Raw genomic sequence first — 5,667 nt, 5'->3', positions numbered from 1 at the left:
GGAAACAGCACCTCAATATGTGGCTCTGGTTTTGAGTTATTAGGTTTTAAGTATGTTGACCTTTGACCTCGATAATCATTATTTTGGAACTTGTAGTAGTTGATCACCAATTACTAAATGTGGAAACAGCACTTCAATGTGTGGCTCCGTTTTCGAGTTATTGGGTTTTAAGTATGTTGACCTTTGACCTCGATGATCAGTATTTTGGAACTTGTAGTAGTTGGTGGCCGATTACTAAATGTGAAAACACCACCTCAATACGTTGCTTCGTTTTCGAGTTATTGGATTTTAAGTATTTTGACCTTTGACCTCGATGGTCACTATTTTGGAACTTGTACTAGTTGATGACCAATTACTAAATGTGGAAACACCACTTCGATATTTGGCTCCGTTTTCGAGTTATTAGGTTTTAAGTATTTTGACCTTTGACCTCGATGGTCATTATTTTGGAACTTGTACTAGTTGATGACCAATTGCTAAATGTGGAAACAGCACCTCGATATGTTGTTTCGTTTTCGAGTTTGACCTTTGTTCACGATGGTCAGTAGTTTGGGGACATGCTTGTGTCATTTCTGCTATGTTAAATTAAGGGTTGGGAACGAAATCAGTGCTACGTTAAAATAAGGGTGGAGAATGTGTTCATAAATTTCTGCTATGTTAAAATGTTCAAATAGGGGTTGAAAAAGTAATCATAAAAGGGAACGAGTACACCCCCTAAAAAGTGTTCATAAAAGGGAACGAATCTTATGTATTATCTGCTCTGCTATGTAAATTCAATTAGGGGTGGAAAAAATGGTCATCAAAGAGAATGAATGAATACACCCTCTAAAATGATTATATGTAGACCGTGGGTGTTCGATTGTAATCTTTGCTCGTTATGTTAAAATAAGTGTTGGAATGAGTTATCTGCTATGTTACGTATTCTTATGTCATTTCTGTTATGTTAAAATAGGGGTTGAAAAATATGCTCATAAAAGGGAATGAATCTTATGTATTCTCTGGTCTGCTGTGTGTTCGTAGTCTCAGTGTAATTTCTGCTATGTTCAATTAGGGGTGGAGAAAATGAATACACCCCCTGTGCTATGTCCGCTATGTTTTGTAGTCTCTGTTATGGTAAAATAAGGGTTGGAAAATAAGCCATACTCTTGTATTAGATCTGCTATGTAATCTGTGCTATGTTATAATAGGGGTTGAAAAATATGCTCATAAAAGGGAATGAATACACCCCTAAAATGCTGTGTGTTCATAGTCTCAGTGTAATTTCTGCTATGTTAAAATAAGGGTTGGAAAATAAGCCATGCTCTTTTATTAGCTGTGCTATGTATTATCTGTTCTGGTGTGTGTTCATAGTCTCAGTGTAATTTCTGCTATGTTAAAATAGGGGTTGAAAACTATGCTCATAAAAGGGAATGAATACACCCTTGTTATGTTAGGTAGTCTTATGTTCTGCTATGTGTTCGTAATCTTATATGTTATCTGCTATGTTAAAATAGTGCTATGTGTTATTTGTTCTGCTGTGTGTTACGTAGTGTTATGTGTTATCTGCTCTTCTATGTGTTCGTAATTAACATAGGGGTTGGAAAATATGCCCATAAAAGGGAACGAGTACACCCTTGTTATGTTACGTACTCTTATGTGTTATCTGTTCTGCTATGTGTTACGTAGTGTTATGTGTTATCTTCTCTTCTATGTGTTCGTAATTAACATAGGGGTTGGAAAATATGCTCATAAACTAGAACGAGTTCACCCCTGAAAGAGTGGTCATAAAAGGGAACGAGTCTTATGTATTATCTGTTCTGTTGTGTGTTCATAGTCTCAGTGTAATTTCTGCTATGTTAAAATAGGGGTTGGAAAATATGCTCATAAAAGGGAACGAGTTCACCCCTTAAAATGTGCTCGTAAAAGAGAACGAATACACCTCCTAAAAAGTGCTCATAAAAGGGAATAAATTCACCCCTAAAATGGAGGTCGTAAAAGACCGTGGGCTCACGGTGTACGGTGGTCAATTTCCCAGGGGCTCCTGAGTTGGCCTAGGTTGGCCAATACTGTTCCAGATCGATCCATTTTCTACTACTAATGTACCTTTTAGAAAAGAGTATAATAAAAGCGAACTTATATTTCATTATGACTGTATGATCAGAATATTTTACACTGATTTGAACATTGTTCATAATTCATATTAAGGGAAACCCATGTACCAAGATTAAGGAAGACAGATTTCCGCCTATTAATGGACATTAAACCTATTATTACGCTGTAACAAAGTCTTCGAATTGTTATAATTCTAAAATGATTCTCTGAAGGAAACGGAACGTGAGTTCCTTAAACGGCAGCAAAATATTTATTCAGATACGGAATAGCACTATGACAATGGTATACCGGTTTATAGGTGTATATTATTATGCTCGCATATTATCAATTTTTATGCAATTACTTGAGCGTAGACCAGGAAAATAATAGAGACTGCAGAATGTCTTAAAGGATTATTTAAAGCAAGACAATAGAAGTGAATTAGTTTGGCGACATATTGTAAACCTGAACGGAAATTAATTCTTTCTAGTTAAGTTGCTGCTGTTAGTGTATTGTTAGCACTCTCTCAACAGCTTAAAATGAGAAGTGAAAATGAGAAAAGTTCATAATTTATATCGTTTACCTAATATTTTGAGAATCTTTACGTCTAGAAGGCTTAAGAGCCTGCCTTACTAAAAATAATACGAAATTTACCATTTTTCTTTTGCTTGATTATTCATCAGTGGAAAGAGATAATGAAATGCAAGTCATCACAATCATAGATAATGCTATTCTACAACGGAAAATATGAACCTGAAGAATGTTCAGTGTTGCAATTCATAGAAATTACAGTGTTGCCAGAAAAACAATTTCCCTAAAATCTAAGTTAAGACAGCGAGTAGAGGAACAAACTCAACTGCATTTGGTTACGTATCATGTTGTTTTGGTTTCTTGCGAACTACTTTTTAATTAACATTATTATTTAATTTTAGTAACTGTATGTTAAAACTATTTTGTTTATTACGAACTAAATACAACTATTATTTAAAAAGTAGTTCACAGGAAGCCAAAACAATATGATACGTAACCAAATGCAGTTGAGTTTGTTCCTCTACTCGCTGCCTTCATTTAGATTTTAGGGAAATTGTTTTTTCTGGCAACACTGTAATTTCTATGGATTGCAACACTGAACATTCTTCAGGTTCTTATTTTCTGTTGTAGAATAGCATTATCTGTTATTGTAGTGACTTGCATTTCATTGCCTCCTTTCACTGATAAATAATCAAGCAAAAGAAAAATGGTAAATTTCGTATTATTTTTAGTAAGGCAGGCTCTTAAGTGGTCAAGTCATGTAACCAGACTGAAAAAAAAGTAAAAATGTTTTCAAAATTTTAACTTCAATCACAAAAAGACCGCAAATAAGAGTACAATATTGAGATGAATATTGCAGAAATAGGAACAAAAAGTAGAAACTGAATCCAGATGGCTAAAGAAAGAAGTCAATGGAGAGCTTTTGTGAAACGAGCTCTCGAACCTTTGGGCTCCATAGTCCATATTAGAGTTAATAAGGTATTACAAGTTTCATTTCGTATTGAGCAAGCCCAGTTCATTTGATATTTTCTAAGTTTAATGTATTTACAAGTAGTATGGGCTTCATAGTTAGTAAAATCAAAAAATATATCCCAGTAAACAAAGATCCAAAAAGGGGCTCGAGCTGAAATAATTCTAAAAAAGCTCGAATTTTCAGGATTTGCTCTCTGTGTCAAATAGAATGAAACCTCAAAAGTCCCAAAATATCCCGTTTGAGCTTCATCCTCAAAATGGCTGTCAAAGATGGCCGCCATCCCATACGCGCCTGGTTTTCTATTTCAGCCTCTATCTGGATAACCAATAACGGTATTTCAATTCATGGGACACCATTTTACTCTCCAGAAACTGCGCTTTAATTTGGTATATTATACATTTAAATAAAATTACACTCAGAATGGGTATTCGTGATCAAAGTTGATAATTTCGGCATTTCAAAAAGGTATTCTGTAGTATTTTGCTCTTAATAAAACCATTAACCATTAGAAAATCATAAAAATGTGTTCAAATATTTTCGATTGCGTGTTTTATAAGATGTATTTTAAAGAAAATATCATCAAAATCGGATCATAACTTTTCGAGATATTTACTCCGCTGTGACCCTAGCTGTTAGCAGTGATTTAAAAGAAAAGCACAAACTGATGGTTAAATATATAATTTTTTTTTAAATATTTAGTTCACTAGATGGTAGAAGATGTGAACACCTAATTTTTAAAAAGATCATCAAAATCATAGTTTCACTTCGAAACATTTCATTTGTGTAGCATATGCGTGAATATTAACAAAGCTAAACATGTCAGTATTCTGAAATCGTTTGAAACGGCATGCATCGTATTGAATAAAATCCTGTGAAATAAAACAGATTCACAGATGATAGGTAAAACGATTAATCGTCATCCTCCTCATCAGATTACTTATGCGGTTGTGAGTTTGCACAAGAAGCTCTCTCACAAAACGAGCAAAACAATTAAGGTTTTCACGCTTACATTCACAGGTTTTAACATAACAAACTTTGCGAAGAATTATTTTGGACTGGCAGGCAGTCCTTCTTCAGGAGCTGTTGGAAAACTCAATAGGAGAGAATCTGTCTTCTTTGACGCACCATCCTCATTCAGTTGGGTTTAACGTTGTTTCCCAACCACTGTTGCAGATAAACCCGAAGGAAGTATTGAAAGTCGCACTGGTTGGTGGTAAATTTGCTTGTTGTAAATTAGAAGAAAGTTTTTCCTCAACTTCTCTGAGAGTGTCTAGTGAGGATGCTTTATCACCTCCATAAAATCATAACAAAAAAAAATCTCCAATTTCAGTAACATTCTGTAGTGTAAGATTGGTTTCATTGAAGGCCAAAACAGAAGATTGGAGCACATTATCCTTTAAAGTAGCTTATAATCTGTTTTCTTTTCTTTTCTGAAGATCACTAATTTAGCATCACATCCAGTGGTCGAATGAAGAGAAAGGCAGCAGTCTTTTAGTGATCTTCAGACACGATTTCGTGACACAGAATGGCAGAATTTCTTCAGACACAGAATGGCAGAAGAGTATTTTGTATTTCACCAATGTGATAGCATTTTTCTTGTGTTGTCCATTTTCGGCTTTACAAAAAATAATGATGTTCCAGGATGTTCACCAGCGATTAAAATGGCTAGAAAGTCTTAGTCAGTTCCTACAACTGCGACAGAATTATGATTTCGGCTCAAATCTATTGCCGTTTTCCAAATTAGAGTTATCAACATCTCCATCTGCTCGGTACACTGTTATCCCACTCTTACTAAAGTATGATTTCATTATGTTAATCAGCCGTACCTTATTGTCAGAGTTTTGTAAAAACTCAGATTGACTTGTTGTTGCCTCGATGTTCTCGTGATAGGCGATAGTTGCATACATTTTTGACATTGTCCAGCTCTTGTCTCTCAATACTCTTAGTACAGTTTTAGACGTGTGGCTATCAAACACAACTGCACCGCATGGAGTGAAACGTCATTGTAGTTAGAAACAATATTAAATATAGGTTAAAGGTACAAAAAATGATAGCTCCAACCTATACTTACCAGTAATATTGCTTCTGACTAC

The sequence above is a fragment of the Thermobia domestica genome, chromosome 11 (genome assembly GCF_964235325.1).
Source record: "Thermobia domestica chromosome 11, izTheDome1.hap1.1, whole genome shotgun sequence".
Classification (NCBI taxonomy): Eukaryota; Metazoa; Arthropoda; class Insecta; order Zygentoma; family Lepismatidae; genus Thermobia; species Thermobia domestica.
Note: the sequence above shows the minus strand (reverse complement) of the source record.